The sequence below is a fragment of the Gallinula chloropus genome (assembly GCF_964237585.1).
Source record: "Gallinula chloropus genome assembly, chromosome: 24".
NCBI classification, from domain to species: Eukaryota; Metazoa; Chordata; class Aves; order Gruiformes; family Rallidae; genus Gallinula; species Gallinula chloropus.
The window spans coordinates 7,171,076-7,194,424 of NC_140109.1; the positions used below are offsets into that span (position 1 = coordinate 7,171,076).

Genomic DNA, 23,349 nt, shown 5'->3' on the forward strand with positions numbered 1-23,349 from the left:
TTTTCTTTTTCCCCCCTCTCTCCTCACTCAAACAATGCTGTTGGCATAGAAACAGCCTTTTGTGGAAAGGTCACCTGCAAGGAGGGTGGTTGAGGTGTAATTCAAGGAGATTACAGCGGATTAGGGTACTCTTATATATATTTTATGGAGAGACGGCGCGTGTGTATCCTACCGCTTGTATATATCTGGATATATACTCATGTGTGCATGCATGCCTATATATATATATAATTATCTATATTTTTGAAAGGAAATATAATATAGAAGCAATATCCAAGAAGGTTTGAGAAATTAAAATGTCTACAATAAAGGTTTTCTTCCCCTCCCACCCCCTATTTTCCCCCCCTTCCCTCCCCTCTCCCTCTTGGCCACGTGTGGCGGGGCGATATCGGAACTGAGCGCTTCTCCTCTTGTGTTTTTCACTTGGCTTTAATTAAACCTCAGGCAAGGCTGGAAAAATGTGGCGAGACGAGATAATTGCGCTTATTCCCCGCGTGGGGCTGTGGTACCAGCTCAGGAAAGAAAAAAAAGAGAGAGGAAGAAGAGAAATTTGTGGGGTTTGGGGGGGGACGGGACTCAAAAGGGGGATGGAGGGCACTCAAGAAGCTCTCTCTCCAGGTTGATGGACCTGCAAGCTTTGGGATGGAAAAGTTGCTTCCCAGCCCAGTGTTGGCTCTACCCGTTTTCACCCCATTTTTGGTGATGCTTTGTTTTCACACCCCCCCACACCTGGAACCAGAAAAATCACTAAAAGTCTTTATTTTTTATAAATTATTTTTACTGCAACCAGCTTGGATGGCTGTTGGGTTTCCCCCCCCTTTTTAAATTGTTGTTATTTTGGCAAAGCTTGGCCAAGGCAGGAATTTAAAAGGTGAGATCCGAGTAAAATCACGTTTATATTGGATAGAAAGCCCACATCCCCTGTGCACGTGCTTCCAAGCTCAGGAAAAATAAAGCCCAGTGCCATTTGCCCCTCGGATCATTGGGGGTTGGACCCGATGAGCTCTCGAGGTCCCTTCCAACCCCTACAATACTATGATTCTGTGATCCCCTGAATTGATGGGGGTAAGAGGGGGATTTCATTAGTATAGAACACAGTGACCCCTCCAAATAAAAGAATCAAATGTTCTTTTCTAGAGGAGAACCCCCACCTTTCTTCCAGCCTTTTGGAAAGTCAGTGTGTTGGAAATGGTTCTGGAGTGTGCACCCTCATTTTTATCCTCTTGGGAGACAGAAAGGTGGTGGAAATCCAGAAAAATCTGGCCAAAAGAAAGGCTTCAGAGAGCCTACAATAACAAAAATGCTTGTTTCCCTCCTCCTCCCGTGTCGCTGTGACGGGCTGCGGTAGCAAACATTTGGTTCAGATTACTTTTTTGGTGATTGCAGCTTGTCAGAAAATACTGTTTGCATCCTGGAGGAAATATTCTATTTTAACTTTGTTTTCATTCCAAGAAGTCAAAATATTGAATTTTCTTCTTAATATATTTATTTTTTTCCTTTTTTTTTTTTTTTTTTCTCTCGACGGTAAAATTTCAGCAGCGTTTTCTGTTTGGACACATGGAAGAGAGAGAGAGAGAGAGAGAGAAAAAAAATAAGAACCCTATCACCAGCTCCGTCTGCAGACGTGAAATGTTTTGACATTTTTAAATGTTAGTTTCCAATTGACATTTCAACTTAAAATAGCATTAAAATGGCACCGACTGAAGCTGTTGATTCGAACCCAAAAAAAAAATAAATGAAGTTTCATTGAGGCATTTTGAAACTTAAGGGTTTCTTCTCCATTCTGAACTTGTGTTTTTGGGAAATTAAAAAAAAAAAAAACCAAACAAAAAAAGAAAAGCATTTACTGCTTCCCCCCCACCCCAGTTCTGGTATTAGATTGTCCTGACCCACTTTACCAAGGGACAGTGGTTGCCGTGCTGGACCCCCTCCAGCTGCCCACTTTGGTGGTGATGAGATGGCAAAGAAGGGAGTTTCTTTTTTTTTTCCCATCTAATTGCAGTTTTGAATAAATTACTGTGTATTCCTCCCCCTCCACCCTGAAAAATCCCCAAATAAGCCACAAAAACCCAACCCCAAAACTTGTATTGATTCCCACGTTGGTTGATGGCCAACGGCATTGGAGGTGGGAGGCATCTATTCAGCAGGGAGCAGCTGTGTAGGAGATCAGCCAATAAAATCTCAATGGAGAGCTGAAAAGCTACAGTGACCCTCAAAATCACTTTCACTTTTACTTATCCCAGTCCTCACAGCTCCCATTTCATGGTAAATAAAATGGGGGTCAACACCAAGTGCCAATAAACCAACAATATCCAGCAGTAGGTTGACCAGCAGCAGGTTGATCGTGCAGCGTGTTGACTTGGGTTGGTTTCCAATTAATTAATTTGGCCTGTTTCTCCTTTGATTTTGGTTGGTTGGGGTTGGTTTTTTTTTTGGTGGGGCTTTTGTTGTTGTTGTAGGTCTTTTAGGCAGGTGTTGGAGGTTCCTTGGGGGAAAGGAGCCCTCAGGAGGGGGAAAGGCAGGGATGTATTTTGCAAGTCGTGGTTATTGGGATGTTTTCCCTGGTGCTGATGGAAGGGTCGGCGCAGAGCTGGGGGTGGTGGGGAAGGGTCTTCATGTGGCTTCTTGTGGTTTTGATTGGAGGGAGGGCATTTCTGAGTGCCCAGAATGTGAGGAGCATGTGGAAGTTGGAAGAACGTTTCGCTGCTTCTTGTGGTTCTTCTTCCATCACCCCAACAAAGAAAGGAACCTCCTTTATGGGGTGTTGGTTTTGGGTCCTCCAGTGGTGCCCATCAGGCTCTTGAGTGGAAACACTCACCTTTTTGACATGAGAAAGGTGCATTTCTTCCCTCTGCAGAGGGAACTCATTGACAACTCCTCTTGGAACAGACCTTGTGGCCTCTTTCTGCAGTTAGAACTAAGAAATACTTTAAAAAGGGGTGATTTCAGCTTACAGGAAATTTTCTGCATGAAAAACGACCGTTTCCACTGCGGCGCCGAGTGGCTCTTCAGAATCTTCTTGAGTTTGACTAGAATTGATGGCCAAGGCTACTATTGCAGAGCATACTTTCCAGCTCAAATTGCCAAATGGGTTGTAAACAGTCTACTTCTGGGGATTTCTTGTGATATCTGAAGTCACTTTATAGTGGGGTTTGATTTTTATGGCAGCCTTTGGGCAGTTGGCTTGAGTTCTGCTTCTGTGGAGCATTGTCACCAAGGCAGGGCTGGGTGTTCAGCGAAGGGTCAGCGCACTCACTTGTTGCCATCGTTTAATACCAGCTCAGGGTCAGGAAATGCTCCGTAACCATGGGGAAGGAGAACATCTCTCTTCAAGATCTTTCTGGAAATTGCCTTTTTCTCACATGGAATTTGACTAGAAACAGGAAAATTCTCCACTTCCATGGAAATGAGAGTAGTGAAAGGAGATGATCTGGGAAGATCCTGTTGCTGAGTGTCTGGATATGAACTCTATGGCTTTTGTTAATTTTCTGTGAATATTAATGACTAACAAGCACAGATCAAGACTGAGTAATGGGTCAGTGATGCAGGATAGCACCACATCCAGTGCTCCATGGGGTAAATCACAGAGTCAAAGAACCATAGGGGTTGGAAGGGACCTCCAGAGCTCATGGGGTCCAACCCCCTGCCAAAGCAGGGTCCCTAGGACAGGGCACACAGGGCGGTGTCCAGATGGGGCTGGAATCTCTCCAGAGAAGGAGACTCCACACCCCCTGGGCAGCCTGTCCCAGGGCTCCCTCACCCTCACTGGGGAAAAGTTCTTCCCCATGTTGGTGCAGAACTCTCTGTGCTCCAACTTGAGGCTATTGCCCCTTGTCCTGTCCCCACAGACACTGAAAAGGGGCTGGCCATCTCCCCCTGCATCCCATCCTTAAGATCTTTATAAACATTAATAAGATCCCCTCTCAGGCTGCTTCTCTCCAGGCTGAACAGCCCCAGCTCACTCAGCCTTTCCTCACAGGGGAGATGCTCCAGGCCCTTCATCCCCTTCGTAGCCTCCTCTGGACTCTCTCCAGGAGATCCCTGGCTGGTTTATCCCAGGGAGCCCAGAACTGGACACAATGCTCCAGGTGGGGCCTGACCAGGGCAGAGCAGAGGGGGAGGATCCCCTCCTGTGACCTGCTGGCCACACTCCTCTTGCTGCCCCCAGGATCCCATTGTCCTTCTTGGCCCCGGGGCACACTGCTGGCTCATGGCCACCCTGTCACCCACCAGCACCCCCAGGTCCTTCTCCACAGATCTCCCCCCAGCAGGTCACATATGGCTACTCAGGGCACAGCGCAGGTTGCAAACATGCCCTGGTGCCCCTTTGGAATTCCATTTAAAACCTCTTTTCTTAACAATTTCTATGCAGAGACACTTGGCACACCGGGAGCAGTTTGCCAGAGTTTAAAGGGAGTTAATAAACTATTAATAGCCTGCAGTAAGGCTGTGATAGATTTGAGCCGCGTGTGCTCTGAGCGCCTCAGTACAAGGTGTTATAACTGATGTCTGAGCATCAAAAAAATCATGCAGGTCTTCCATGAAAACTGCAGTTCCAGGAAGCACATCATTTTCCATATGTGACCTGCTGGAGAGGAGCTCTGTGGAGAAGGACCTGGGGGTGCTGGTGGGTGACAGGGTGGCCATGAGCCAGCAGTGTGCCCCGGGGCCAAGAAGGACAATGGGATCCTGGGGGCAGCAAGAGGAGTGTGGGCAGCAGGTCACAGGAGGGGATCCTCCCCCTCTGCTCTGCCCTGGTCAGGCCCCACCTGGAGCATTGTGTCCAGTTCTGGGCTCCCTGGGATCAAACAGCCAGGGATCTCCTGGAGAGAGTGCAGAGGAGGCTACGAAGGGGCTGAAGGGCCTGGAGCATCTCCCCTGTGAGGAAAGGCTGAGTGAGCTGGGGCTGTTCAGCCTGGAGAGAAGACGACTAAGGGGGGACCTTATTAATGTTTATAAATATCTTAAGGATGGGATGCAGGGGGAAATGGCCAGCTCCTTTTCAGTGTTCTATGATTCTGTGATTCTATGATCTCTGGAAATATTTATGCACATACTCACATGCAGTGTAGCACTGATGGATTTTGGGGGGATGTTCGCCCTTTTTCCATAAGGATGGAAGCATCACCAGGAAAACAAACAAAAAAAATGCTTCCCAGGAGGTCATTTCAAGCAGCATTTCTTGCTTAACCAACCCAAAACCTGAGGTTTTGCCTTTTTTGGGCAACCAAATTCACAGGGATGAATATTTGAAGCCAATCGTCTCAAAGTCAGGGGAAAGCCCTGAAGTTCTAGAAATCTCTTCTTCCAGCCTGCTCCTACCTATGGGGAAGATTATAAGTTTGGGGAAGCTTTTGGCTGGTGCAAAACCTGCTGCTGCTGGAATATTTGATGCCCCAGAGATGGGAACGTACAATTTCTATTTGCTTTTCTTGCTGACACGTGCCAAGGGGGGATCCCATCATTTGATCTCAAGCGCTCCCTTCCTGCCAAGCACAGGAAAAAAAAATAGTTTGAAAATTAATTTTCTGCCCCTCTTTTCACTTGGCTGTGATGTTCCTTTATCTCTCCTTGGTCCCTGGGTAGTGAGAGTCAAGCCGGGACATTAATATTGATGTGGACCTCGGTTATTAGGAGCTGCATTTCCGAACGTGCCAGCAGCATATAAATACTATTACTGGGTAATTAGTGAGCATCAAGCTGAGTTTGGATTGAGCAGGGGTTTGGTGTCCTACTTTTGGGGTTTGGTTTTGGTTTGCTTTGGGGTTTTGGGTTTTTTTTTTCTTTTTCTTGCACTGGATTTTGGGGGGGGTTTTGCCCCAGGTAGGAACAGGATAAATTGAAATGCCAGCTTGGGAGCACCTGGATGCTTAATGAAATAGCAAGAAGCAAAAGAGAGAGAGGAAAAATTGGAAGAAAACAGATCTTCCTGAGGTTGTATTTTTTTTTCCCTTTTTGAAAACCTGTTATTTGAAATGCAAAAATCACTTCCAAGTTTCTTATGAATTTTTCACCATTTTGGGGGCTTGCTTTCATCCCTTTCTTGCCAGGGTGGGGTTTCTTGCTTTGCACCTTCTCTTCCTGTGCTCCACTTTTCATTTTGCTCCTCCTGCCCTGGAAAATTGTTGAAAATGTGCAACGTTGCCAAAGGGCAAATGCAACTGGGTTGCTCTGGTTGCATGCACCTGAAAACCAGGTGCTCCTTGTGTTTCCTTCGTCTGCAGCCCTCTATAGATGGGGGAAACCCTTTTATTTTATCCTCTCCCCCATTCCCTTCTCCCCAGGAAATATGAGAAAGGCTTTTCCATCCCAGCAGAGATGAGGAGACATCCCAGGGTCTCTGTAACCAGATACTTCTGTTTATCCCATAGTGGGGCTTTGATTGAAACACCATGTGAATCATTTAGGGGCATTTTACATCTTTTATACCTCTGAACTTCCACTAAAAGGGGTTTTGAGATGCTGCTGCCTGTGAAATAGAGTCTGAAGGTGGGAAAACCCCCCTCAATTTTGCATGAGCAAAAAGGGATGTGATTGGGGAGGGGGAGGGATGTCTTTGCCAAGGAATCCTCTGAATGTGAGGAGGTTTAACACATCAATTTCTTGTGTTACCATTGGAGAAATGGTGTCAGGGTGAGTGCAGCTTGGCCCCAGTGTTTCCTGCCTGAAAGCATTAGGAAAATGGGGAGGTTTGGAGTTTTTGGGGAGCCATCAGGTACATCACAGAGGTGTGCTGCAACTGGGGGATACCATCGTGTTTCACTGGGGGTAAATCACAGTGGCTCACTTCTTCTGGGGGTGGGTCACTGTGTCTCAGTGCATGTGGGGTTAAATCACTGCAGTTCACTGCTTTTGGGGGCAAATCACTGCAGTTCACTGCTTCTGGAGAAGAGCTCCTGGAGAGCAGCCCTGCTGAGAAGGACCTGGGTGTCAGGGTGGGTGAGGAACTTCCCCTGAGCCAGCAGTGGCTCTGGCAGCTGGGAAGGGCGATGGGATCCTGGGCTCCATCAGCAGAGGGGTGGCAGCAGGGCCAGGGAGGGGATTGTCCCTCTCTGCTCTGCCCTGGGGAGGCCCCAGCTGGAGTCCTGTGTCCAGAGCTGGGGCCCCAGGACAAGAAAGATGTGGGACTGGTGGAGAGGGGTCAGAGGAGCCCCGGAGGGGATCAGAGGGCTGGAGCAGCTCCCCTATGGAGAGAGGCTGAGGGAGCTGGGCTGGCTCAGCCTGGAGAAGAGAAGGCTGTGGGGGGACCTCATTGCAGCCTCCCAGTCCCTGAAGGGAGCAGAGGAACAGGAGGGGAATCAGCTTGTTCAAGGGCAGAGACTGGCAGGACAAGGGGGCTGGAGTGAAGCTGGAGGAGGGAAGGGGGAGAGGAGAGATTATGGGGAAGTTCTTTGCAGAGAGAGTGGTGAGGGGCTGGAAGGGGCTGCCCAGAGAGGGGGTGGGTGCCCCATCCCTGGGGGTGTTCCAGGCCAGGTTGGCTGGGGCCCTGGGCAACCTTGTGTAGCTCCAGGCCTGGAGGTTGGTGTCCCTGCCTGTGGCAGGGGGTTTGGAGCTCTGTGACCCTTGGGGTCCCTTCCAACCCAGACCAGCCTATGATTCTGTGATTCTGGAGGTAAATCACTGTGGCTCACTGAATCTGCGAGTGAATCACTTGCACCTCACTGCACCCAGGGGTGCAACTCCCGACCCATCCCCTCTGTACTGCCCCCCTTTATTTATTTCGTTTTGTTTTAATCGCAGCTCAGGTGCCTTACCATGGGGGTGTTTCAAGCCAAATCTTCCTCTTTTCAGACCTCTTCATCACTTGAGACTTATTAATAAGTTTGCTGGAGGAGGAGCAACATCCTTATCATCACACTAACGGGACCATGCCTGCATCCCCCTGCTTTAGGATGCTGAGGATTGTGCCTGCATCCCCCTGCCTTAGGATGCTCAGGAGCGTGCCTGCACCCCCCCTTCTTTAGGATGCTCAGGATTGTGCCTGCATCCCCCTGCTTTAGGATGCTCAGGAGCGTGTCTCCATCCCCCTGCCTTAGGATGCTCAGGAGCGCGCCTGCATCCCCCTTCTTTAGGATGCTCAGGATTGTGTTCATCCCCCTGCTTTAGGATGCTCAGAAGCATGCCTGCACCCCCCTTCTTTAGGATGCTCAGGAGCGTGCCTGCATCCCCCTTCTTTAGGATGCTCAGGATTGTGTTCATCCCCCTTCTTTAGGATGCTCAGGATTGTGCCTGCATCCCCCTGCTTTAGGATGCTCAGGATTGTGCCTGCATCCCCCTGCTTTAGGATGCTGAGGATTGTGCCTGCATCCCCCTTCTTTAGGATGCTCAGGATTGTGTTCATCCCCCTTCTTTAGGATGCTCAGGAGCGTGCCTGCATCCCCCTTCTGTAGGATGCTCAGGACTGTGCCTGCATCCCCCTGCTTTAGGATGCTCACTGAGGACTTTTCCTTTCAGGGGCTGGCTGTATCCCGGGGCAGCAACATGTGGGCTTTGGCAGGGCGTCTGCGTCAAGCTGCTGGAAAAGATTTTAAATTCCCAACTAATTTCTTTTCTGCCAAACAAATGAATCTTCAGAAAGGCCTTTCCTCACAGCTGCTAAGCCATTTAATTTATCTGAGTCATTTACAATTTGTGATGGGACTGTTAATAGCCTGATGTGGGGGATCAGCAGCACTTAGACGTGGGGGTTGGTTTCATTTTGTTTTTTCTTTTTATTTTTTTTCTTTTTATTTTGGCCTTTGGAGTTTTTAATTTCTTTCTGGATTTGCCCCCAGAGGCACAAAGCTGTGTTTTGGAAAACGTCAGCTCTGTCTCCCCAGCCCCTTTGTCATGCTGGGACGGCTTGGGCTGAAAGCGCAAACCGCAGCCCACCCATGGGGACGTGCTGCCTTGCTACTACTTAACTGCTTCAAAGTACCTGTCTGTGATATGAAACATGCTGTAAAATGAATATATTCCAGATGTCCTGGTAAATTTCCCTTGCCTTCCCCATCCACTTGAAGGCAGCCCCGATGTAGCCAGGCTCCTCGGTCCCCGCTGCCTTGCTCGCTGCCTGGAGGATGTTGGGTTGTTTGGTGTTCCAATTCCAAGCCATCACTGGGTCAGGGGGATGCCCCCAAGTTCCAGAGCAGTGTGGGGTGAAGGATGTGGCTGATGACCAGTGAGGTCCCAGTGGGTGGTCCCTGTGGATTGGTGAGGTCTCCATCTTTGGGTTTTGGAGGGGGAACTTCATCATCGTGGCTGGAGGGGATCTCTCTCCTTGGAAGTTCATCATTCTGGGTTTGAGGGATCTTCTTGCTTAGAGACTGTGGAATCTCCATCCTTGGAGTTTTGGGAATTTCCATCTTCAGGGTGGTGAGGGTCCTTGGGTTTTGGGGGGTCTACATCCTCAGGATTGGGGCGATCTCCATATTTAGGGTTAGAAGGGTCTCCATCCTTGAGGCTTGATGGCCTCAATCCTTGGGTTTTGGAGATCTCCATCTGCAGAGTTGGGGAATCCCTGTCCTTGTGGTTTGGAGGGTTCCCATCTTGGTGTTAGGAGGATCTCTGTCCTTGGGGCTGGGACACGTTCAGAGTTTGTCTCCATCTTTGGGTTATGGGGATCTCCTTTCTTGGGGTCCTCCTTTCTTGGGATTGAGGGAGGATTTGGGGTTGGCAGATCCAAATCCTCGTTTTTTTGGGGGAATCTCCATCCTCAGAGATTCTGGGTCCTCATAGTTGGGAGATCTCCATCCTTGAATGTTTTCCATCCTCAGGGTTGGGGGATCTCCTTTCATGGATGATCTCTGTCCATAGACAGAGGGAGGATGTCAGTCCTCCATCCTGGACAAAGCCAGGACCCACAACCTCCTCCATACCACCACAACTACCTTGCATGGGAACCATGAGGGGTCTAGCCAGACTTGTGCACTTGCACAAGTGCAGTTTTGGGATGATGGGCACCTGCTTCATGAGCAGAGCAGGTTCCTACTTCTGACCAGCTTTGCAAACATGACCTTAATTTTTGGTTTTTTTTCAATTTCTGCTCCACAGAAAACCCTTTGGTGTTTGGTGTTGAGTGGGGTAGGAGACATGGGCAACAATTTCTTGGCTAGGTTCTGTATTAGGTCCAGGTTGGCTGGGAGGACCATAGAAAAGCTTCAATCACGTTGATGTAGAAGGGGATGGAGTAGGTACAAAAGCTCAAATCACTATTCATCGCTAATACCTTGCTAATTAATTTTTCAAGAGCCTCACTGGGGACCTCATTGCTAAAACATGATGTTTTCTCCTTCCTCCGGCACCATAACTCAAAACAAAGCCAGGAAAGATGAGGAACTGCCACGTCCACCAGACAAGCTGCCTGCTTGGAGGGGGTTTCCTCTGATGTCCGAATCCCGCTGCGGGACCTGGGGGGCAGACACTCTGCTACCCCCCTCTGCAGGGAGTTTATTTGGAGGGGGGAGAATCAAATCCAGCTTCCCCAGAGTGCAGAAATGTCTCCTGAGCTGGGAGCGTGCTGGGAGCATGCTGGGAGCAAAGGGAAAAGCTATTTTTGGCTCTGCTCTCACCTGTCTCACTTTACCCGAGCGTGGCTTCCTGAATATTTTTAGCTGTGTTTTATTACCGGCCTTGAAAGCCTCAGACTGAAAGGTGGGGGGTGGTTATTACCATTGCACTCAACTCACACCTAAGTTGTTGTTTAATTCAATCTTTGGGAGCACTAAGATCAGAATTTCCTTGGTGTTTTCATTGCCACTGACATCAAGATCAACAACCCCTCCCCCTCCCCAAAATAGATTTATCAGACAGTTCACAAAGCCTGATGGATGGAGTGTTGCTCCTGAAACAGCCAGAGCTGGAGATGCTTTCTCTTCCTTTTAATTGTCTTTAATGATGTGGACACTTTTCTTGCCACCACCTATTAATTCCAGTCTTTTTTAAGTTTCATCTTCTCCAAAAGAAACAGGATTTAGGAAGCTCCTGCAAAGCTATAGAAGAAAAAAAAAACCCAAACAAACAACAAACCAAACCAAAAAAAGCCAAGTTTGGTGGATTATTTCAATGCCCAAAAAAGCCATGTTTGGTGGTTTATTTCAATGTCCAAAAAAGCCAAGTTTGGTGGATTATTTCAATGCCCAAAAAAGCCATGTTTGGTGGATTATTTCAGTGTCCAAAAAAGCCACATTTGGTGGTTTATTTCAATGCCCAAAAAAGCCACGTTTGGTGGTTTATTTCAGTGCCCAAAAAAGCCAAGTTTGGTGGTTTATTTCAATGCCCAAAAAAGCCACGTTTGGTGGTTTATTTCAGTGCCCAAAAAAGCCAAGTTTGGTGGTTTATTTCAGTGCCCCCAAAAAGCCACAATTGGTGGATTATTTCAATGCCCAAAAAAGCCACGTTTGGTGGTTTATTTCAGTGCCCCAAAAATGCCAAGTTTTGTGGATTATTTCAGTGCCCCCAAAAAGCCACATTTGGTGGATTATTTCAATGCCCAAAAAAGCCAAGTTTGGTGGTTTATTTCAATGCCCAAAAAAGCCAAGTTTGGTGGTTTATTTCAGTGCCCAAAAAAGCCAGGTTTGGTGGTTTATTTCAATGCCCCAAAAAGCCAAGTTGGTGGTTTATTTCAGTGCCCCAAATAGCCATGTTTGGTCGTTTATTTCAATGCCCAAAAAAGCCACATTTGGTGGTTTATTTCAGTGCCCAAAAAAGCCACGTTGGGTGGTTTATTTCAATGATCCCAAAAAAGCCACATTTGGTGGTTTATTTCAATGCCCCCAAAAAGCCAAGTTTGGTGGTTTATTTCAGTGCCCAAAAAGGCCACGTTTGGTGGATTATTTCAATGCCCCAAAAAAGCCACGTTTGGTGGTTTATTTCAGTGCCCAAAAAAGCCAAGTTTGGTGGATTATTTCAATGCCCCAAAAAGCCAAGTTTGGTGGTTTATTTCAGTGCCCAAAAAAGCCAAGTTGGGTGGTTTATTTCAGTGCCCCCATAAAAGCCACATTTGGTGGATTATTTCAATGCCCAAAAAAGCCACATTTGGTGGATTATTTCAGTGCCCAAAAAAGCCAAGTTTGGTGGTTTATTTCAGTGCCCAAAAAAAGCCAAGTTTGGTGGTTTATTTCAATGCCCAAAAAAGCCACGTTTGGTGGATTATTTCAATGCCCCAAAAAGCCAAGTTTGGTGGTTTATTTCAATGCCCAAAAAAGCCACGTTTGGTGGATTATTTCAGTGCCCAAAAAAGGCCACGTTTGGTGGTTTATTTCAGTGCCCAGAAAAGCCACATTTGGTGGTTTATTTCAGTGCCCAAAAAAGCCAAGTTTGGTGGTTTACTTAAATGCCCAAAAAAGCCACGTTTAGTGGATTATTTCCCAAAAAAAGCCAAGTTTGGTCATTTATTTCAGTGCCCAAAAAAGCCAAGTTTGGTGGTTTATATCAGTGCCCAAAAAAGCCAAGTTGGGTGGTTTATTTCAGTGCCCAAAAAGGCCAGGTTTGGTGGATTATTTCAATGCCAACGTTTGCCTTTGTATTTTAAAAATTAGGAAAATTCGGTGTCTTGGGGCAAATCTTCCCTCTTGTTCTGCAGGGCTGATGCTACCAGCACCTGGCCTGAACCAGATTGAGTGTGATTACACCTGCACCCTTGCAACAATGTGGTGTTGTGCTGTTGGGGAGAGGTTTTGCTGGGTGGTTTCTGCAACCCCCGGGGTCACGAAGGGCGAGCGGCGACGGAGGGGAGTGCGCGCGCGCGCGCCCCCCAGACGGGGCGATTCCCGTTTCCATATGGAAAAGGGGATGTGGCATCTGGTTTCACTCCCAGCAGCTGGCAGCTTGAAGCCTGTGGGGTTTTTTTTTTTTGGCGTGGTGTGGAGTAAAGAGAAAATAAAGTGTCGAATTGTTTGGCATTATCAAGGATTTCTGCTCCCCAGGACTCCTGCATAAAGAGATGGAAATTTTAGCTGCTGGAGCCAAGAAACACACAGAAGTATATGAATTTATTACATTTTATCTCATTCCCCCTGCAAAACAGCGCTGGAAATGTCAAAAGATCATCTATTGTTTCATCGTTTAGAAGGAATTTTTTTTGTTTTCTAGTTGTGATTTCTTTGATGCATGGCTGTGGGGAAGGAAGAGAAATTGGAGCAGGAGGAGGCAGGTTGAACGTGCAGGTTTGTCTGGCCACGGAGTTACGTGCATTGAAATTCCTCACATCCTGGGTTTTTAATTTAACAAATGTAATTAAGGCTTGGTGGGGATGGGGGGAGATAGAAGGAGGGAGGTAGGTACTTGGATTATTCATTTACTCCAGATGGAAAAAAAAAAAATTAAAAAATTAAATTGAATGCAAATTCTGTAATCAGACATGAAGTTGAGGATGTTGGATGTGATGGGGAAGTGTCAGCACATTAATCGGACCGCTTTCCCTAAACAGCACCCAAATCTAAGAGCCAGGGATTATTTGAATAATTGAGGTGGCATTTGATAAGATATCTGATTGCTGATACCTCCTTAAGATGGAGCCCTAATTGTAATTCTCCATCAAGAAGGATTAATCTCTGTTACAGGCTACGCTGGGAATAGGGTGGTGTCAGGCTGCTGCCCTTGAATTTGGTCTTTTATCCAGGGCTGCCGTGCCCAGGGAAGGTGCCAAAGTGATTTATTGCTTCTCCTGTTGCTTTATACATGAGCCAGGAGGTTGTCAGGTAGCATGTCTCAGCTGCAGGGCATCCACAGCTCCAGGAGTTCCAGCAGTGTTGCCCATGGCCTTCTATGCTGGGCCTGTATTTGGGAGGTACCTCCTGCTGCCAGAGAAGGATGCATGGTTGCATTTTGATGAAGAATTGCCTTTGTGTCCCTTCTTGGTGACTTCAGGACACAATTAAACCCCTTTTTCTCTGTAAAATGGAGACCAACTCTCCTGGCAGACCTTGTTGGAGGACTATGACTCCATCCCCAACTCTGGGAATCTGATCGGACCCAACCTTGATGCTCTTGGAAAGCTGTTGGTGGTCAATGGACATTGACTCCCAGCTCAACCTTGGCTGGGGCTGCAAGAGGAGTTTCCATGCTGTCTAGCAGCAGACACTTGGTTGCAATCATAGAAAGCATTTTTTTTTGCATTTCCAAAGCAGTTCTATGTTCCCACAGGAGAAATAACACCTGGCCAGGCTGGAGAGCTGGGCAGGGAGAAACCAAATGAGGTTCAACAAAAGCAAGTGGAGAGTCTGGCACCTGGGAAGGAAAAACTGCTGGAATCAGGACAGGCTGGGGGTGACCTGCTGGGGAGGAGCTCTGTGGAGAAGGACCTGGGGGTCCTGGTGGGTGACAGGGTGGCCATGAGCCAGCAGTGTGCCCCGGGGCCAAGAAGGACAATGGGATCCTGGGGGCATCAAGAGGAGTGTGGGCAGCAGGTCACAGGAGGGGATCCTCCCCCTCTGCTCTGCCCTGGCCAGGCCCCACCTGGAGCATTGTGTCCAGTTCTGGGCTCCCTGGGATAAACCAGCCAGGGATCTCCTGGAGAGAGTCCAGAGGAGGCTACAAAGGGGATGAAGGGCCTGGAGCATCTCCCCTGTGAGGAAAGGCTGAGTGAGCTGGGGCTGTTCAGCCTGGAGAGAAGCAGCCTGAGAGGGGATCTGAGCAATGGGTATAAAGATCTGAAGGGTGGGACACAGGGGGACATGGGCAGCCTCTGCTCAGTGTCTGTGGGGACAGGACAAGGGGCGATGGGCTCAAGTTGGAGCACAGGGAGTTCCCCACCAATCTGGGGAAGAACTTCTTCCCAGTGAGGGTGAGGGAGCCCTGGGACAGGCTGCCCAGGGGGTGTGGAGTCTCCTTCTCTGGAGAGATTCCAGCCCCATCTGGACACCGCCCTGTGTGCCCTGTCCTAGGGACCCTGCTTTGGCAGGGGGTTGGACCCCATGAGCTCTGGAGGTCCCTCCCAACCCCGTGATTCTATGATTTCTGTAGAGTCCTTTTCACTGCCAGTGCCATTTGTTCTTCTTGAAACCAGGCATGACAGGGTGGAGAGATGGGAATGGACTTTGCTTCTTCAAATCCTACACCTTGGGTGATATTAGGAAGCATTTAAAGTGGTGAAAATGCCAACTTAAAAAAAAAAAAAATCCATGTTGAGGATCCAGACTTTAAAAAAAAAATATTATTTGTGTTCTTTCTTTTTCACCTCTTCTGTCTAGCAGCAAATGAGAAAGAAAAGGGAAAAAGATGAAAGACCAGAAAGGGATAAAGCTTGAAAGATTTCTTTTTTTTTTCTTTGGAATATTTTGAATATTTTGAAACAAAATGTAAATTATTATTAAAAAAAAAACAACCCTAGTGTGTTGGGGAGAAAATATTCACGAGCCCTACTGCAGTCAGTCATTGGGTTGCCCAGCAGTGAAAAGGAGAGAGGTTATTTCTCTTGCCTCCAAAGTAAAGCCAAAGGTGGAGATTTCTTACCTCTTCCTTGTGTCCTACCATCCCACCTCCTCCTGTAGCTGTGGGCTAAGAGCTGCTGCTAGTCAGGCACTGACGAGGTTTTTGCCCAGATCTGCCTCTGCAAGCAGAAAGGAGACATTTCCCCTCAAAAAAACCCCCAACCCACCCAACTTAAATCACTTGAGATAAGTTGGGAGTTACCTTAAGGTTGCAAATTGCTTGTTTGCTCCTCCAGCTGGAGCTGTTAATTCAGAACAATTAACGAGGGAGCATATGGAGGTGGTTCCAGGGAAAAGAGCCTGTTTGGGATGGAGAGCCCCAAAGTTTGCAAAAATCAGGTGGAGAACTCCAGTTTCCTTTGAGATCCTGGCTGGCATTGTGGGTGTGACATGAATACCAGGGAGTTGATCCCACCAAAGCCCCCTGTTCAATGCTGAGTTGGGTGATGTTCAAAGCAAAAGCCAACTGGGTCTCTAGACCCAACTAGAAATAAAGCACTGGTGTCCTCTGGGAGGAATTCATGGTTGTGAGAGGGATGTCACCATGCTGGCCATGCTTCAAATATTTCTTCTTGATGGAGAAATAACGAATCCTGAAGTGATGTATAAACTCATACCTAGTTTTCTGGATGAGCTCCCTTTGCAGTGCCACAACATTCCACTCTGGCTCCATCCTTTAAGCCTTTTTTGCAGCATCATTTCAGGTACCTGCCATCTATTTTCTCAGGTTGCCTTTTTTTTTTTTATTTCCTTCTTTTTCTCTTTTTTAAAGGTTTGTTTAATTTTGATGCAGGTGAAGAACAGAAGCCTAAATCTAGAGATAAACCCCAAAACACTCCAGTGGTGGCTGAGCTCAACCTGCTTAAAATATTTCTGGGCCAAAGAGGTGAGCTCCTTGCTTTTGCACAAGCACATAAAGCACTCTGTTGGACTTTGATGCTGCATAAAATACTGCAGCAGTGGAACACGTTGCCTTTTTGCAGCCTGATGGTTGCTTATGTGATGCTCCATCATCTTTCCTTCCATCCTTGCATCCTTGTATCTCTGCATCCCTGCAGATCTCTGCATCCTTGCATCTGTTTGTCCTTGCATCCCTTCATCCATGCAGCCCTAATTTTTGGTCATTTCCCTCTGACCATAATTGCATGGAAATGTAATGAAAAACATGCAAGAATTTGCTTTTTATGGGAAAAAAAAACCTCACCTCAAACCACAAATCCAAATATCTTCCCCTGAGCCTTTATAAGAATCTGGCCCAACGTGCAAGAACTTGTCACATCCACCCTCAGGTGGTGGGAAAATCTCCTTTTCTGCCCCAGTGCTGGCACTAGGGTTTCAGTTTTGAGGACCCCTGCAGCACAAGCCCCCAGAACTTGCAGCCACCTGAGCTGTGAAACCCAAGCAGGTCGTCTTTAAGAGCATTTTCTAAGCAAACCCTTTCCCCCTCTATTCCCCCCATCCAGCCGAGGATGGATGGAGGCAGCACTGGCAAATCTGAATAACTAATCAGAGTCCTCATTAACCCCCTGCTGAGATGCTCAAACATTCACTTTGCTGTTTGTGAAGCAGAAAAAGAAAAAAAAAAAGAGAAAAGAAAGGAAAAGGGAGGAAAATAAGCCCACCCCACACCCCACCCTGCATTAAAATTGATGTGTTATTAATCCCACTGTTCCAGACCTTGTGGGTACTGAATTTTCCTCCCTTCTGGCCTGAGGCTGAACCACAGTGTGGTGCCTCTTCTGCAGGGCACTTCATCCTCCCATTATTTATCTGCATGGTGGAGTGAGGCTGCTTTTGTTCCCCAGCCCCAGATTTGCACACGTGTGTGTCTGTGTGTGTGTGTCCTGAGTCTGGTATTTCCCTACGTGCAGCCTTTGGATCAGGTTAATTGCCTGGAGTGGGACGCCACTGATGGACTCGTCTCCCTTGGACTGTGTTTTGTGGCAAAATGGGGTTTTGTTTTCACAGAAATACATAAAATTTGTGTGTGTGAGCACATCTTAAATCTTTCCACTCTTTCTGAGCAAGGTTGGGGTTAGTGCACCACTGGGTTCAACTCACGTAGAAGGATGAAGATACCACATTGCTCTTCATAGAATCATAGAACCATAGGATGATCTGGGTTGGGAGGGACCCCAAGGGTCACAGAGCTCCAACCCCCCTGCCACAGGCAGGGACACCAACCTCCAGGCCTGGAGCTACACAAGGTTGCCCAGGGCCCATCCAACCTGGCCTTGAACACCCCCAGGGATGGGGCACCCACCCCCTCTCTGGGCAGCCCCTTCCAGCCCCTCACCACTCTCTCTGCAAAGAACTTCCCCCTAATCTCTCCTCTCCCCCTTCCCTCCTCCAGCTTCACTCCAGCCCCCTTGTCCTGCCAGTCTCTGCCCTTGAACAAGCTGATTCCCCTCCTGTTCCTCTGCTCCCTTCAGGGACTGGGAGGCTGCAATGAGGTCCCCCCACAGCCTTCTCTTCTCCAGGCTGAGCCAGCCCAGCTCCCTCAACCTCTCTCCATAGGGGAGCTGCTCCAGCCCTCTAATCATCTTCATTCCCCTCTTGGCTTTTATTGCAGTGGTCCTCCTTGCAGGTGGCACTTGGAGAGACCTGATCACCCCTTGGAGCTCCTCAAAGACTTAAACTGAAATTTGAGCTTTGCTTTCTGCCTTCATAGCATTTTTTTTGCACATAGGGGGTTTCTTTGGTTGTCCTCATGAACGTAGAGTTTGGGGCCAGCACATCTTGCAAAGGGCTTCTGGATGTAGTGTGGGGTGTAAAAATAATTCAGCAATAACCCAGCAGGGTTGTTAGAGATTTCACAACTCATTCTTTCCACTGAAGCCAGAGGAGCTGGTGTTCAATTTATTAAAATATTATAGTCACAATTAAACTGCATTGATAGGATGAGGTTGGAAGCATCATGATCTACTCCCCTTGGAAAGCAGGCAACAGGCTGGGAAAAGCCCTCTTTGCTTTAAATTCCTAGACTTTTTGCAAAAATTTTAGATTTCATTTTGCTAAATGTCAGCTTTATTAGCATTCCCTTACACTTAATTAAATCTTTATTAACAGGGATGCCCTGGGTGTTTCCCAGCTGAGGACAGGCTGAGGTCTGGGGATGCTGGGTTCACCCTTGGATGTTATTCAGGTCAGTTAGATCAGGATTTAGGGCAATTTTGAGGATTGATTAGGGCATTTTGGGCAACTGATGGCTTGTCATAAATGGTGTCTGCAACCATGAGTGTCTGGGACACCATATATCTTGCTGGCTTGTGTTGCCTGGGGTGGAGCATCTTGAAGGAGGCATCTCATCCATTCCCTTCAGAGACTTCAGAGGCTTCTGCAAAACTTCAGGGGATGTCTTTTGAAGTCACTAATAGTGTGCAGTCTCTCAAAAAACTTAAATCCCTCTTCAAGGGTGCCCAGGGAGATGTCCATGGCAGGGTTGAGTCTTGGTGCTCTCTGAGATGGGGAGAAAAATGGCATATTTTCTACTGAAACTGTACAAGCCCATATTTTTCTCCATACAGCATCCAAGACCATGACCCTGATCACCTCCAAGGATGAAAATCAGTCTACCAGAGCTCTTTTAGCACTGGCAAAGTCTTATTTATCTGCTCCTTTCCCTCCACTCCTCATGTTTTGTTCACATGGTGAGCCCAGATGATGGAAGTCTCTACCATAAGGTGGGCAAAAGTCTGTACAGGGATGAAGGACTGCTGCAAAATGTGTGCTTTTTCATCACATTGGCAGGACAGATCCAGTGCAAATCATGTCCTAGGTCCTTGATGCATATTTGGTGTCAGCCTGTCAAGGCACAAGCCTGTAGGGTTTGGGTTTTTTTTTTATTCCTGATCATAAATATTTGTAAGGATAGTTCAGTTGCTGTGGCAAAGGAAGAGTTTTGTACTCAAATACCCTCTGAGCATTTAGTATGACCCAGATCAGGTCTCTGAACCTCTTGGCAGGTCCTATGCTTGCCCCAGAAGTCAAGGGACATCTTGACCTTTCGTCCCTTTCACCAAGTTTTCCATGTTTGGGGGTTTCTGCCCCATTTTGCCCTGAAATCACCCCGTTGCTTCCATATCTCTCTTTGGGCAATGGCCTTGGTGAGATCCAGGTTTCCAGAAACAACACTTCCTACACAGGCTTCCCCATAAATACCTCTGTCTTTTTGACCCATACATGACAGATGCAGGCTGTGAGAGCACAAAAATGTTACACTTGTTACTGCAAGAGGGTTTGGGGTGGAATTAAATCCAGGGGACACTGTTCTGATGGATCCCCCATCTGGCTTCAGCATGTAAAGCATAGCTCTCTGCAGGTGATGTACAGCAGAGATGGGTCCTTCAGAGCACCTTGGAGGACTGAGAAGCTCTCTCTGGGGGTGGTGTGAGTTGTGGTAGATGCATCAGATGAACACTGTGGAACTGAGGAGCTCTCCAGAGGTGATGTGTATCAAGGGACATATATCAGATGTGTATTGAAGATCTGAGAAGCTCCCTAGAGGTGGTGTATATCATGGTAGGTGTATTAGAGATATATATATAATGGCAATTTGAGGAGCTGCAGTCTTGTGATATATATCAGAGGTGTGTATGTCAGATATATGTTGGTGAGGAGCTGTCTTCTAACGGTGATTTATATCAAGGTAGATATACCAGGTGTGTTACTGAAGATCTGAGGAGCTTGACTGAGGTTATGTGTATCAAGGGACATATATCAGACAGATACTGGAGATCTGAGGAGCTTCCTACCAGTGATATATATCAAGGTAGATATTTCAGACATATATCAGAGATCTTGGAGGATGTTTATCACCTAAGATAGAGGTAATATCTGGAGGTGATGTGTATCAAGGGACATTTATCAGATGCTTCTGAGGGGCTTGCTAGAGGCTATGTATATTCAGAGACTTGGGGAAGTTTCTTCTTTTATTCCCTTTTTTTGCAGTCGAACCCAAAACACGCTGTGGCTGTGCTGATCCTTGCTCAGAGCATCTTCACTGATCCACTGGATCTGCTTAGATGGGTCTAGAAATCCCAAGCTCAGCCTCCATAAAGGCCAGCTCCTTGGTAGATGCAGCATCACCTCTAACATCTGTGTGGACCTCTCCTTGAGCTGCGAGCTCCCCTGTTTTCTCAGCTAATGGTTCTTCCATCGTTCATGTTGCCTGAGCACCAGAGGAGAAGCAGTTTTACACACCAGCAAAGATGATGATGAACCAGGGGAGGGGGGGAAACAACGAGAGCCGGTGCGAAACGTGGGCACGGCCAGTGGCCATCCTGTTTCATTGCTTTCTCCTTTGGTTTTTCTCTTTCTCAGACCCAGGCTGTACAGCTAACCCTCAGTGAGGTCGTGTGCCAGAGACTGACTGCCCACCAGGAGCTGCAGAGGAGGGGACGGGGTCGTGTTGCCCTTCATCCTTTGCGGGTAGACTGGCAGCGAGCACGCCTGCGTTTTCTGGACACGTCTCGGTTCGGCTTTTAAAACTCTGATTTCTTTTCTTGTCCTTCCTTCTAGGAGTTTAAACCTGCCTGGGCTAAAACCCAGGAAGGGTCTGATCTAGCTCAGCTACCACCCCTACTTTCACAGAATCAGAGAATCACAGAATCACAGGGGCTGGGAGGGACCTCCAGAGCTCATGGGGTCCAACCCCCTGCCAAAGCAGGGTCCCTAGGACAGGGCACACAGATGGGGCTGGAATATCTCCAGAGAAGGAGACTCCACACCCCCTGGGCAGCCTGTCCCAGGGCTCCCTCACTGGGAAAAAGTTCTTCTGCATGTTGGTGTGGAACTCCCTGTGCTCCAACTTGCAGCCATTGCCCCTTGTCCTGTCTCCACAGACACTGAGAAGGGGCTGCCCATGTCCCCCTGTGTCCCACCCTTCAGATCTTTATACCCATTGATCAGATCCCCTCTCAGGTTGCTTCTCTCCAGGCTGAACAGCCCCAGCTCCCTCAGCCTTTCCTCACAGGGGAGATGCTCCAGGCCCTTCATCCCCTTCGTAGCCTCCTCTGGACTCTCTCCAGGAGATCCCTGGCTGGTTTATCCCAGTGAGCCCAGAACTGGACACAATAGTCAACTCCAAGGGGATATTCCCACCTGAATTTTACTTGATTCCTCCTATTTTCCCCATTATCCTGCAAAAAAATTGCTGCCTTAAGCACCCATTTGCCTCGCTGACCCTTTCCTAGCACAGAGAGCTCCATCCTGTGCTTGATATTTTGCCTTCCTGCCTCATCCTTCCCTTTCCACACCCTGACTAGTTCATCCTTTACTTCCCTAGGTTGTGATCCCTACCCAGGAAATCTTGGCTTTGGGGCGACGGGAGGACGCTCGCAGGGCAGCGGCTCCCCGTGCCCTCCCCCAAACGGTAAGGCTGCTTCTCTTTATGTTAACGAGGCAATTTCATTCATTAATCCCATTAATTGTTTGTATTAATTGGCTGGGATGTGGCCTGTCGTGACCTCAGCATGGAGGGGATTTCTGCTCTTCTCTGGTAAACCTGCATCACCCCTTCCCTCAGTGTGGTAAGGGGGAATTTTACTGGTTGAGCTGTGGTTTTCTCTGGTATATTAGAAATCAGCCTGTGTGGGGAATCTTGCCTTAAAGCTCAAGTGTGGAAAGCATGTTTTCATGAGCCCTACAAGCCATGGCCAGCCTGGAGGGAAAACACAGATCTATTTTTGTCAAAATACCCTCAAATATGGGCTGCTATCGCTGCAAAATTTTGGCACGTGGGTAGGATGTGGAGAAATGGTCAGCAGCTAAAAATAACCAAACTGCAGAGCTGAAAATAAGATGTACATGAAGCCAGGGGTCTCACAGTCCTTTAGTCAACCCCGATTGCTAAAATTAGGGCTTGACAGTGTGACAAATGTGCTTGATCTGTGCCAAAACTGGAGGCACCCGGCAGGTGACAAAGAAAATAAAACCCTGTTGGGCTGCAACTTTCCTCCTAAAGGAGCAAAGAGAAATAGTGGATGACTGAAAATGGAGATGCCGCCTTAAATTGGGGCAAATATTGGGAAAAAGTGCCTGGTTTCTTCCTAAACTGGTGATGTTTAGGGTGGAGGCATCTCAGGGGAAAACCCAAGAGCTTCGTTCAGTCCACGGCGCAGCAGAACATCTTTCCTCTGAGTCTAGTTTGAGTCTTGCCTCCTCTGAAAGTCTCCTTTAATAAACAGCAGCCAATAACAGCAGGATTATTTCCTCCAGGCTGCCCTTTCAGTCCTGATTCTTGCTGGTGACCTTCCCTCAACCAAAAAACCCAGGATTAAGGATGTGATGAAGCAGCTGAATTTATCATTAGTCGCGTTTTGCCCCCTTTTCTAATGAAGGTTCACGTTGGGGTCACTTTGAAGTGACTTCTCTGGTGGGTTTGTGGGAGCTTGGGGTCACCACAAGGACCTCTTTTTGGGGGAGCTCCTTCTTGGCTTGATGCCTTCTTTCCAATCACTGTTTTGATGTGAGGTGCCCTGTGTGGCTTGGTGCCCTGAGAGGTATTTTGGGCACATTAGGTTGTTCCCCTTGGAGGAAACTGAGGCTGTGCAGGATGTGAGGATGTGTCTGTGGAGGACACAAGCACAACCTGCCCTAGAAAGCACCTCCAGCAAGAAAACCAAACCCAACCTATGCAGTAAATTGTGCCAACAAGGTCCAGACACTTCACAGCAAAGGCACAGAAAGCTGTGATGATGGCTGTCCACCTAATTATCTTCTGTAACAGAAGACTGACATTGCTCTCAATGGTTAATGATAGAAATTATCTATCCTGAAGACATCTTCTAAGAGATAATTTGCCCCTTGGACTTTTCCACCTTCTGTGTGGCTCCCACCCTCCCATTTTCAGGCACAAAACCATTTCAGCTTTCTTCCTCCTGAAGCCCATATGTCCAGAGAGATGCACCTCCAAGGCCAGGTCTTACCTTTTGTCCCT

The 23,349-nt window shown here is 47.8% G+C and overlaps 1 protein-coding gene across 3 annotated transcripts in view; it reads left to right on the forward strand.

Annotated features, from left to right (window-relative positions):
* PKNOX2 (PBX/knotted 1 homeobox 2) overlaps positions 1-23,349 on the forward strand; it is a 116,388-nt gene that overhangs the window by 48,691 nt on the left and 44,348 nt on the right. For 2 of the 3 annotated variants that reach the window (XM_084275038.1, XM_084275040.1), the window contains exons 2-3: positions 20,733-20,884; positions 21,697-21,783. The exons of the other annotated variant lie outside the window; for it this stretch is intronic. The gene's annotated coding sequence lies outside the window, so the exon portion shown is untranslated. The remainder of the gene's footprint in view (positions 1-20,732; positions 20,885-21,696; positions 21,784-23,349) is intronic. 3 annotated transcript variants of the gene reach the window in all.